Below are 11,028 nucleotides of genomic sequence, written 5' to 3'. Positions count from 1 at the left end.
AAGAAACATTTTATTTGTTACCTTGAATTGAAGGGCTAAAGTGTTAAACGACAAGAGGGTAATGGTCCCTGCACCATAGAGCTCACAATCTAACTCAACATTGAGGGGCCCATTTACTTAGCTCGAGTGAAGGAATAGAAAAAAAAATACTTTGAATTTTGAATGGTCGAATATGGCTACTTTGACCATCGAATAGGCTACTTCGACCTTCGACTACGACTTCGAATCGAACGATTCCAACTAAAAATTGTTCTACTATTCGACCATTCGATAGTCGAAGTACTGTCTCTTTAAAAAATACTTCGACCCCCTACTTCGGCAAATAAAACCTACCGAGGCCAATGTTAGCCTATGGGGAAGGTCCCCATAGGCTTCCTAACAATTTTCTGATGGAAGAAAAATCGTTTGATCGATGGATTTAAATCCTTCGAATCATTAATTTCAAAGGATTTAATCGTTCGATCGAACGATTTTTCCTTTGATCGTAGGAATCGCGGTAAATCCTTCGACCTCGATATTCGAAGTCGAAGGATTTACATTCGGCAGTCGAATATCGAGGGTTTATTAACCCTCGATATTCGACCCTATGTAAATCTGCCCCCTAGTATAATGCCTAATGCAGCAAATTCTGTTTAGGGATATTATGCTGTAATTACTGTAAATTAAATTTTCTTAAATGCAGTTTATAGAAAGGAACAGCAAAATGTAGCAATTAATGGATCGCAAGGCTAAATATACTGTTGTTAGCACGCATGCAAAGGGGCTTAGATCTGTACAATGATATTTTCATCATTATAACAAATTATACAGTTCAGTTAAAGTTCAACAACAGCTACAAAAAATACCAGCACTCTCAGGCTTTGCAAAAGAAAATCCCCCAAAAATGAATTGGTGATTCAGTCTGTGTTCAGACCTTTCTCAAGATATCTATACAAATATATTTGAACCACATTATATTTGACACAGACAAGACCAAATGCAAAACAAAAGAACATTTGTACTTAAATTCATATATCAAACAGACACAATGAAAATGCTAATGGGACTATTGGGGTTCCATAAGGAAACAACTAAAGGCACTTTTACATAGCATCAGTTCTTTCATTCCTTAACTATATGTAATAAAAGGTCTTCTTACATTTGCCCTTCTCGAATAACCCACAGCAACCAATCAGATATTTATTTTCAAGCAACTGACCAGTAAATGTTAATTGCTGTTTGGTTTCTTCATTACAATTAATTCTAGATATATTTGCAGCAGAGCATGCAGACTGTAGAAGTCTATAAAACCCCCTATAAAATACCACAAGACTTATTAAAAGCATAAAAAATGGTTGATGGGTGACACCATAGCAAAAACAGGATAGTTGTGCTCACCACTAAATTATTAAGATAGCACTGGTAGTTGCACAAACTCAAGTGTGGCCTAATGCAAAAACTTTACTGTCATGGGAAAATATGTTTCTTTTTTTACAAAAAAATGCATCAGTTAATAATGCCCCTCCAGCAGAATACTGCATTGAAATGTGTTACTCAAAAGAGCACTGATTTTTTTATATTTAATTTTGAAATCTAACATGGGGCTAGACATGTTCCTAGCTTCCCAGGTGCCCTCAACCATGTGACTTGTGCTCTGATAAACTTCAGTAACTTTTTACTGCTGCGCTGCAAATTGGAGTGATATCACCACCTCCCCCCCCAGCAACCTATCAGCAGAACAATGGGAAGGTATCCAGAAAACAGCTTCCTGACAGCTGCATTGTTAAAAGTGCTCCTATGCCCCACCTAGCGGTAGATATGAGAACAGCACTCAAATGTAAACATCCAAGTCAGGCTAATCCAAGTTGCAACTCCTTCAGTTACATTGAGTAGGAGAAACAGTAGCTTATCCAAAACGAGTTCCATTGTGAAGTATTGTGAAGTATTGGCTCTTTCTGAATACTACCTAGAAAATAATATTACAACTAAAAAATTTTAAATGGTAGAATGAAGTACTTGCAATGTAATTTAGTAATAAAACTATACCATAAAAATCATGACAGAGTCCCTTTAACACTTTTAATGTTTTAAAAACCAAACATCTATTTAGCTCTGACCACACATAAATAGAGTACATGAAGTAAATTTGTAAGTTCTGTGCTTGTGGTTATCATACTAATGGTTTACTTAGCAGTGGATAGCATCGCTCCTGATGACACCCAGTCATACATCTACATGTATAGTCAGCTCTCAGAAGAGAAGGTTTCCATGTTACTTCCTAATTCAGGTAAAGTGACTAATAACAAGGAAACATGGAACTGTTTTGAAGTATATTAGAATTACCATTAAAGGATTAGTTCCCCATTGAAAATAATTTTTAGTATGATTTAAATTGTAGTCAGTGATATTCTGAGACAATTTGCAGCTGGTGTTTTATTTTTTGTAGTTTCAAGTATTTTTTTCATCAGACTGGTATGCAATGTGCCAAATTTATGCTTAATTACATTAAACTGATCATGTTATACAAAGAAGTCTGTAAAGCGCTTGAAGAACCATAAAAATTACACAGAAAGCCACTTGAGGATTGAGCTACTAACTTGACATATAGATATTAGGTTATTTGGAAAACTGCCTGTTTTCTTGGTGAGTTTGAATGGTAATCATTTTAATTTGGATTTTAAGCAAAGTCACTTTTTTTTTTTTAGGGGGGGGAGATAATACGGTCAGTTGTCCACTAGAGCTTACTTCTGATCAGTGAGTATTAAGGCTTATTTGCATTACAGAAATATGAATCTGAGACTTTTTATTGACAATATCATATTTTGACCACACAATGCAGGATTTGACCAAATCTAAAATGTTCAGATAAACTGAATTCGAACTGAATCTGAAGTCGTTTGCTACATGACTGAAAGCAATATTTCATGGATTTTTAAAATATTCTGAAATCTAGATTTCAGATTAAATCTTTTATGGTTAATTCGGCATTTAGCAGACTGTAGTACCATGTTAACCATAGATCAAAACCACATGATATATGGGAGGTGACACCTTTTATTGCTAATTTAGTAGACTATGAAATGCAAGCTTACAGGACTTCTTAGGTCCCTGCTTTAGGCATGTTATCATGGTCCCTTAAAATCTAAAAAGTTAGCCAAAAAAAGTATTACCTACCTGATAATTTCTGTTAATGATATGGCAGCTATTACTTTTTAAAGGTACAGACACTAAAAATAATTTTTATAAACAATAGAAACTATATGTGTCATGTAATTGATGCCTTGTAACTGACTATGCTGTTGAATCAACATGAAACGCAAATACACACATATACACACACTAACTGCTACCCTACTAACACAAACAAGAAACCCTATGTTAGATTAAGTACAATGAAACCATAATGATTTGTGACTTTCACGGCTATCTAACAACTGATAAGCAAAAATGCTGTTGTATTCGCTTAGTGTGGATGTCTCTTATTATTTGCTTGCTTTTAGTCCATACATTATTCATTTTCCATTCATAATCATTTTGTTAAAGCAGAGCAAAAAAAAAGGACACAAGTCCATTAAGTTCAGCCTTTGTAAATTAATCTCTTTACCAGTCCAGCGGAAGTTAAACATAAACTGCTTTATTCAGGATGAAAGACCTGATAACAGTTTGATCACAGAAATATTTCTTTACAGAATAAAATTCACACTTTCCGTATACCAAACTAATTTTATTGATATTCACAATTATAAAAAATGTTAGTAAATACTAAATACATTTGTAAAAGATCAGGCATGGATAGATTTTATGATATATATCATATCAGATATTTTATACTGCCCAGTTTTTCTTTCTACATGTATACATGTCTACATAGAAGAATTTAGTGTAAGGCCTTAGTATATTGTTGTACATTAAACTCATTGAGGTCATATTAAAGGGACAGTATACCCAGTTTTAAACAAAACTCCAATGAATAAGGCATGGGCTTAACATTATTTTTTCCTGTTGTTTTACTTACCAAAAAGGTACGTTATAAAAAAGTAAGATAATTAATTTACCAGTCTACAGATAATCCTCAGGCTTGAATGACTTCTCCTTGTCTGTGCACTGGTATTGCAATTAGCTACCTCACAAGGATCAAACATAGAGTAGCGTTAACATCCTTGTTTATCCTAGTGTAGACAAGAAGTATGTTCAGCACAAACGCTATACATTGAACTCATGTTGAAAGGGGGATATGCTGTCCCTTTTAGAAGCTGAATATCAACAGCCATTGTTTTGTTAAGAGATGTAGTCAGTTTTGCATGTAGGAGTCATGCTGACTTCACACCACTTTGTCTGAGATAAGTAAGCATAAAAACAGAGATATGGTGAAAAAAAAACTTATTTTGAAGGTCAGATTAGCCCTCGCTTATAGTTAGCTCAGATATAGTGGTACCAGTTTGTGAGTTGCTCAGCCAAGAGGTAACATAGAATTTCACACTATTCATTACATAGTTAAATTTGGTTGAAAAAAGACAAAGTCCATCAAGTTAAACCCCTCCAAATGAAAACCCAGCATCCATACCTTCACATAAATTATACATACCCATATCTATACTAACTATAGAGTTTAGTATCACAATAGCCTTTGATATTATGTCTGTCCAAGAAATTATCCAAGCCACTCTTAAAAACATTAACAGAATCAGTCATCACAACATCACCCGGCAGTGCATTCCACAACCTCACTGTCCTCACTTTGAAGAACCATTTACGTTGCTTCATATGAAAGTTTTTTTCTTCTATTCTGAAGGGGTGGCCTCTGGTGCGGCGATCCACTTTATAGGTTAAAAGGTTCCCTGCTATTTGTCTATAATGTCCTTTAATATACTTTTAAAGTGTAATCATGTCCCCTTGCAAGCGCATTTTTTCCAGCGAAATCAACTCCAACCTTGTCAGTCTACCCTCATAAGGAGGAGCCATTTTGTGGACACTGTTATTAAGATAAATTGTGTATCACCCCAAAATCTTGTGTAAGCACCAGAATGGAAGACCTAATACCCATGCACAGTGCCTTACATCATTTTAGAGTCTGAGGAGGGAAAGGGCAATGTGATATGTGCAGTAATATGTAGAAGTGCTGAATGGAAAGTGAAAGTAATTTACTGCTCCACCTGGGTACATAATATTTGATTGACAGATCAGATATTTAAACACCTTTATAACAGGTATGGATATTTTAATGAAAAAAATTATTTGTGTTCCATGTTTAATTTGCAAATAACTTTAATTTTGCAGCTTTTTATGTGTAGGTGACTGGTCCACTTTAAGGAATGGAGTCCAAAACTGCACTGCATACTCCAGGTGAGGCCTTAGCAGGGACCTATAAAGAGGCATAATTATGTTTTCATACCTTGAGTTAATGTCCTTTTTTATGCAATACAGAACATATTTGCTTTAGTAGCCACAGAATGACACTGCCCAGAATTAGACAACGTATTATCCACAAAAAAACCCTAGATCCTTCTCATTTAAGGAAACTTCCAACACACTGCCATTTAGAGTATAACTTGCATTTATATTATTTTTGCCAAAGTGCATTCTTGCATTTATCAACATTGAACCTCATTTTCCAGTTTATTGCTCAGTTCTCCAACTTAGACAAATCACTCTGCAAAGTGGCAGCATCCTGCATGGAATCTAAAGTTCTGCACAATTTAGTATCATCTGCAAAAATAGAAAAAGTACTTTCAATGCCCACCTCCAGGTCATTAATAAACAAGTTGAAAAGCGAAGGACCTAGTCCAGAGTCCTGTGGTACTCCACGAACAACACTGGTCCAATTAGAAAATGTTCCATTTACCAGCACTCTTTGTAGTCACTGGTTTAGCCAGTTCTCTATCCAGGTACAAATACTATGTTCCAGGCCAACAATCCTTAATTTAACCAGTAACCTTCTGTTTGGCATTGTATCAAATGATTTATCAAAGTCAAAGTAAATCACATCCACTGCCATCCCAGAATCGGGTCCCTGCTCACCTTCTCATAAAAAAAAATTAAGTTAGTCTGGTAAGATCTATTACGCATAAAACTAACTAGCCTATAGTTTTGAGGCTGAGAACGGGATCCCTTTTTGAATAGCGGCACCACATTAGCAATTCGCTATTCTCTCTGCATCATGCCATCATTCTCTCTGAATCCTGAAAAATTAAGTAAAGAGGTTTGGCAATCACAGAGCTAAGCTCGCTAAGTACCCTGGGATGAATACCATCTGGCCCCGGACCTTTGTTTATCTTAACATGTTCTAGTCTCTTTTGAATTTCCTCATGTGTGACCCATGAATCATTAGTTGTATTACTAGAATTGAGAATATTAAGAAGGAAACCTTCATTAACTGGTTCCATATTTGTGCCAGATGATAAATATAAGTTCAGAATCTCATCTTTTTTTTGTTCTCATCAACCAGCTGACCCCCTTCTGATATTACGGGTCCCACCCCTTCTTGCTTCATTTTTTTACTATTTTGATATTTAAAAAATAATTTTGGATTCTTTTTACTGATTGCTGCAATATCCTTTTCCATATCGATTTTAGCATGCCTGATTTTATGCTTTTTTAAAAAGGTTTTAGGCTAGGAAACAAGTAATGATAAAAAATATATGCAGTACATGTGATCAACATGATCCTAAGTGCTTGTGTTGAACTTGAATTCAGGCAATTCTTTTAAAACAGTGAAATTAAAGACACTTGCATCTACATATTTTCCCTCCTTGGTTCTTCTGAGCAGTTGGAGAGTGTCAGGAGCACCCGATGGCGCTCCGGTCTCCATCGGCGTCGCTTCCAAGATGGTGGTGCCTATAGCTGCCACGTGGGTAGCGGTGTCGGTGCCTGTAAGAATAAAACAGTACCTTGTACTTGATCCAAACTAAGATATAAATAATCCTTTGGAAGCAAAATCAGCCAATAGGGTTAATTTAATATTTACATGATTTTCTAGTAGCCTTAAGGCATGAATAGCCAAATTACAGAAAGATCCATTATCCAGAAAACCCCAGGCCCCAAGCATTCTGGATAACAGGTCCCATACCTGTATTTATTTATTTTTTTGTTTTCTGAAGATAATTTTACATGAAGTAAGTTCACCAAAAAAGTTGTTAATTCTTCATTTATGAATAACCTGGAAGTTTATTTTCTTTTATTTTGTTTTTAGAATTTCATAGTCTCCCACTCATGATACCCTGTAGCAGTTTAGTAAACCTTTAGTCAACCCCTAATGAGGACGTTCCCGGAGATTTTCTGAATCTTCATTTATATGGGAAATAACTTCAAAAACCTAAAGCTTTATACATTTATCCTCTTTAATGTAAGTGTAAGTTTAATGTAAGAGTCGTCACACAGAGTGATTAGTGATGGGCGAATTTATTCGACAGGCGCGAATTCGCGGCGAATTTGCGCGTTTCGCCGCCAGTGAATAAATTCGCGAATCGCCCGCGAAAATTCGCGTCAAAAAATTCGCCGGCGTCAAAAATGTTTTTTCGAAAAACGGACGCCAGCGCCAAAAACGGGCGCCGGCGTCGGAAAAACGGGCGCCGGCGTCAAAAACGAGACGCCGGCGCCGTTTCGCGAATTTTTCGCCGTTTCGCGAATTTCGCGCGAAATTCGCGAATTTTTCGGCGAAGCGAAACGGCGCAAATTCGCCCATCACTAAGAGTGATAGGTAAAAAAAATAACTTTCCTATATTTGTATTTTTCTTCCCTATTAATAACATTGACATGAAACATAATTTTAACCAGCTATGCAGGTAAAATACTGGTCAGGTGGCAACCCTACCTTTCAGCTAGTGAATTAATCATGGCCAGTGTGGTACTTTATACTAACAATATGATTCTAGTGTGGGATGTCTATACATAAACAAAATATAAATTGTATATGATTTTGGATGACCTTGGAGTACATTCACTGTAATGTCACAGAGGCACAACTAGTGCTCATTTATCATCATTTGGCAAATCTGGGTAGTAACCAATGACAACCAATCAAATATTTGCTTATTTCCAGCTGGTTAAAAAGGTAATCACTGATTGGTTGCTAAGGGTTACTGCCCAGCTGCATCTTTGCCTAGTGCTTATAAATAATCCCCAATGATGTCATACAGAAACACAAGCTTTATGACATAAAAAGCAAAAACCTGGGTAACAGCCTTAGTACTTGTTAGCTTCTTGATAATGTACAGTTACCCCACTACTGACTTGATATGTGCATAAGCAAAGTGTCTGACAGTTGCTTAATGGTTTATTTAAGGCACAATTACTCTGGATTTCTGGCTGATTGTGTCAAGGCCAGAACTAGAAGAAGGCAGAAGAGGTATGTGCCTAGAGTGTAATGGTGTGGTGGCACCAGGTAAATACCTCTTCTGGCCACCTACCTCCTACTTTGCTGCTCTTGGAAGACCTTGGCCCTGCTTTCACTCCTGTGTGTCATTTCTTGACCCATTTTACAGATAAGAAAACCTTTCTGAGTACAACCCAGGGCTAGATAATTATTCCCTTTCCCATACATGCAGGGTGAGTTATTTTGCAACTTTTCGTAACCACTAATTGCCATTTTGTTTCTAGTTCTACTGACTGCTACTTTGTGAGTTCTTTCTTCTCAAGAAATTGTTACTGCGTCAAAATGTTGCACTGTATGTTTATACTATTGATTTTGCAAACAGACTTCATCACATTTTTTATGGCTTTCTAACTTTTTTATTGGAATCCGGATCTTTTCACTAATTATGGACATTATCTGGTTTTATCACCACGTGCACAGGAAAGGCGAGATGTGGACTGCTACTGTTTTAATGTGTATGCACTTTTGTATTTTGATTCACTTTTAAAAGAAAACATTTTTTCTAATTATGTAAATCTAATTATGATGCAAATTTTTTAATTGTTTTACCTATATATACCTTGTTCACTAATGATTCCGTATGCTTGAGAAAGGGGCGTGTCCCCGAAACGTTGCACTTCCGCACTTTTGAATTAAAGCAAGGGTTTCCCTGCAAGCAAGCCTTGTGTGCTGGTATCTTTGTTTCTAGACTATATTTGGAGGTTGCCGTACCCTCTATTACTGAGCACCAGGCGTTATCTTCAGGAGATTGCCGTGGGTGTGCGTCTGCTCTATCTTGTTCCAGTACCACTTGACCCATTTTACCCCATGCCTGGATTTTGCTAAACATCAGAACACATTATCAATACAGCAGCTGTCTTCCTTTTTTTAAAAAATCAAATGTGCTGCGAATGATGCTTTTATGCACATATGAATAGCCATGTGTTTGAATCATGTTTTAACCCAAGGATTTTTAAAGGCCTTTTCATGCAGGAATTTTTTTCAGCAGAGAAAAAAAAAAATCTGCAGCCAGTGCTACTATAACCTATTTTTTTTAGTCTTCACACTTTAGTGGATTACTAAAGACTTTAATCTATATGTCCTTCCAAAATTGTAAACGATTTGTGGAAATTGACAGGTTCTGGCACCATCCGGAGGAAATTCCGAAAATGTCAAGCAGCATTGATGAGCAAATATCAGGGACAAGGTGGGTATGGCAGGAATGTGTCTTTTTCTACATGATAAAAAAGAATGCAATTAGGACTGGTCCCTAAATAAGGCCTTGTAATAAAAGGCATTAGTGTTGGTGTAGTAACCCATATAACCAATAAACAGATAGCATTTGCTGGTTACAAAAGACAGACAGAGGATCCTCTGTGTGTGCGCTTGACCTAAGAGTGAAAAAGCTAGTGGCTGTTAATCAAGGTGCATGTTGCAAAGCTTAATGGACAAGAGTTTAATCACTGAGGACTGGCAATTTGTTATGAACCCCCTGACAGACAACATGGTATTGTGAAATTGGCACCCTCTGTTGCTTAACCCTTCTGATGTTATGTAGCACGTTTTCCCTCTGCACCTTTTTTCAGTCTGCACCATTGCTAATGTTTTAAACAGCCCTATATGGCTTTCATAATCAGTTTCTCTATTCACTGCATTCACAGCTTACCTTTGTGTACTACCTGCTGCCAAACAAAGATTTGCTAACCCACAATGTTATATAAATACTATTATTGCTAGCAATATTATCACCATAAAATTATATTGCCAATAGTGTAACAAGACTGGCAAAACAGATTTTGAATGCAAAGGTTGCTGTTTAAAAGAAGTTGTGGATAAAAAACAAACCAGATAACATTCTAACATTAATTATTTTTATATTGATTTTCAAAATGTTTGATATTATTTGCTGTGGTGTTTTTGCACAAACAAAAATGTCTGAAGTGCATGTTTTGTTGGTTATTTGTTAAGTGCTATTGGACCCTTGAAAAGTGCTCACTTATAGATGGCATATATCCATAATATAAAGTTTTATATGATACATGTATCCTGATAAGCAGCCCTAGTTTATTAACCCCTGCTTCGAATCACTATGGAACCCACTGTTGAAATAAAAGGGCTGGGTGGAAATTAATTTTAATACATTGGTTCATTTATTAAAACGTAAACATTTTAATCACATCTGAGCATGCTCAATTAAAGTATGGATTGATGGTATGAAGTGATGGTTCTCAAGTTGTAGTGTTAAATTAAGGCCCATACTGGCCCCGCCATTCCAAGTATACATTGGCTCGCCCACCAGCCCCACCAGCCCAATAAATAGTGACTTTTTATGGCATCTTACAGCAGTCCCTCTGGCATTTGCCAGAACCCACTTATTGCCAATCTGGAATGGCACATTGTGTGATTTTGAGCATTCTTTAGAACTGTGCGAGGTGGACAAAACACTAGAAATTGCCTTCGTTCAAAATGAATGGCCAGTGCTGTTATAAAACCGGAGCAGTTAGTTGGAGTAGGTTTCCATTCACATAAAGTGAAGTTGGTTAGTTAAACATTTGTTCAATGGGATAGCATTGTGTAAAAAAGACAGGTTTTACTACCTTGAGATATAATATTAAGCATGACAGCAGTTAGCATTTAATTTTAGCATTTGTGCTATGTACACTATTGGCATCACTCCACTAAATTTTCCTTTGTCTTCT

This window comes from Xenopus laevis, chromosome 2L (genome assembly GCF_017654675.1).
Source record: "Xenopus laevis strain J_2021 chromosome 2L, Xenopus_laevis_v10.1, whole genome shotgun sequence".
Classification (NCBI taxonomy): domain Eukaryota; kingdom Metazoa; phylum Chordata; class Amphibia; order Anura; family Pipidae; genus Xenopus; species Xenopus laevis.
The sequence above is the reverse complement of the archived record's forward strand: the minus strand, read 5'-3'. Positions refer to the sequence as shown.